The sequence below is a fragment of the Nannospalax galili genome, unplaced genomic scaffold, assembly GCF_000622305.1.
Source record: "Nannospalax galili isolate Female #2095 unplaced genomic scaffold, S.galili_v1.0 scaffold158, whole genome shotgun sequence".
In the NCBI taxonomy this organism is placed as follows: Eukaryota; Metazoa; Chordata; class Mammalia; order Rodentia; family Spalacidae; genus Nannospalax; species Nannospalax galili.
The window spans coordinates 1,028,043-1,030,195 of record NW_008345290.1 but is presented as its reverse complement, the minus strand read 5'-3'; the positions used below and the strand labels follow the sequence as shown (position 1 = coordinate 1,030,195).

Sequence of the window (2,153 nt, the reverse complement as noted above, 5' to 3'; positions counted from 1 at the left end):
AGTATCTGCTTAACATATGTGTATACATGCACAAGCCTATTCTTAAACAAATAGGACAAAAATACTCATGTCAACTACAATCCACGTTTCTGCAACTGGTCACATGGCCTAAGTTGGTATTTGTAACTACCTTCCTCCTTGACCAATTCTGTATTTCCTCCACCATCAGGAAGCACCTCTGCAGGTCTTGGCTCTCCCTGGAGGAGTGACCCACACTTTCATCCCTGAAGGGTCTGGGCCATTTGTTGTCCTGCCTGGATTGGGTTGTTGCAGCTTCCAATTGACCTTAATCGCAGGACATAGTAACACCAAAAGTCGCCCTAAGGAATCTCCTGCCTTCCAGATATAATCTTCATTACCACCATTGTGGAGAACCAGTCCAATTTCCCCCTGGTAGTCTGGGTCAATCACCCCCTCCTAATATTGTTATCCCTTTCTTAGCCTGCTGACTTAAGGGCATCAGAAGCCCAAAGTGTCCAGCGGGAAGTCTTAGCTTCCAGTGTAATGGAATGGTTGTTGTTTCTCCTGGCAGAAACACTCCCTCCTCTGGAACCAAAACATCCAAGCCAGTACAGTGCAAAGTCAAGGGTACAGGAAGCAAAAATTTCTGTAGTGGTCACCAGAGGTGATAGTGAGTGGAATCATTCCCACTTCCACCCCTTGATTCCTGGACCCGTGAATCCTGGCTATTGGAGAAAATTTACCATAAATTTGATGCTGATTCAAAGCATACACTGCATTCTGGAGGGCACTGCCCCAGCCCTCCAGGTTATTGCCACCTAATTGGTGCTGTAACTGTGTCTTTAAGAGACCATTCCATCGTTCTATCAAGCCAGCCTGCTTCAGGATGGTGAGGAACATGGTAAGACCAGTGGATTCCATGACCATGGGCCCACTGTTGCACTTATTTGGCTGTGAAGAGATTTCCGTGGTCAGAAGTGATGTTGTGTGGAATATCATGACGGTAGATAAGGCATTCTGTAACTCCCTGGATAGTAGTTTTGGCAGAAGCATTACATGCAGGAAAGGCAAATCCATAACCAGAATAAGTGTCTATTCCTCTTTCATGAGTGGGAGTCCATGCTGTCGAGCCCATGCATAACCTCAATCTCTGCCACCATGGCCACTTTGTTTATGGGCCCATTTAGCAATGACACGGGTAACTGAAGAAAGAGGCTGACAGTCCACAGAGCGGGTCATCAAATATACTTAGATATTGAACTCATCTTCTGCTGAAGCCACTTTTTGATGAGCATTTACAGGAGACACAAGTATGTTCACATCCTTAGCCTATTTGGAGAGATCTATCCACATACTTCTTCCCCAAATGTCTTTCTCATAAATTTTCCAATCATGCTCCTTCCAAGTCCCTGAATATCCAGCCAAACCATTGGCTAGAGCCTATGAATCAGTATATAATCGCACTTCCGGCCATTTCTCCTTCCAAGCAAAATGCATGACCATGTGCACTGCCCGAAGTTCTGTCCACTGTGAAAACTTTCCTTTCCCAGTGTCCTTCAGGGTTGTTCCAGAAATTGGCTCTAATGCCGCAGCCATCCACTTCTGAGTGGTGCCTGCATAGCGTGCAGAAGTATCTGTAAAACAAGCCCTAGTCTTCTCTTCCTCAGTCAACCGATCATAGGGCATACCCCATGAAGCCATAGGTGCATGCTTGAGAACAGGAGGCATCATAACAAGAGTAGGAATCATAGGCATTTGGGCAACTTCTTCATGTAACTTGCTTGTGCCCTCCAGGCCTGCTGGAGCCTGATCACGTATATACCACTTCCATTTGATAATGGATTGTTGCTGTGCACGTCCTACTTTTCGGCCTGGGGGGGGGGGTCAGATAACACCCAGCTCATGATGGGCCGCTCCAGTCTCATGGTGAATTGGTGGCCCATTGTCAAACGTTCAGTTTCCACTAAGGCCCAATAGCAGGCTAAGAGCTGTCTTTCAAAGGGAGAACAGTTGTCCACAGATGAAGGCAAAGCCTTACTCCAAAACCCCAATGGCCTCCACTGTGATTCCCCTATGGGGGCCTGCCAGAGACTCCAAACAGCATCTTTATCTGCCACTGATACCTCAAGCACCATTGGATCTGCTGGATCATATGTCGCAAGAGGCAGAGCAGCTTGGACAGCAGCCTGGAC

The 2,153-nt window shown here is 47.1% G+C and overlaps 1 pseudogene; it reads right to left on the bottom strand.

The window, feature by feature from the left end:
- Positions 1-74: 74 nt before the first annotated feature.
- LOC103740847 overlaps positions 75-2,153 on the bottom strand; it is a 3,259-nt pseudogene continuing 1,180 nt past the window's right edge.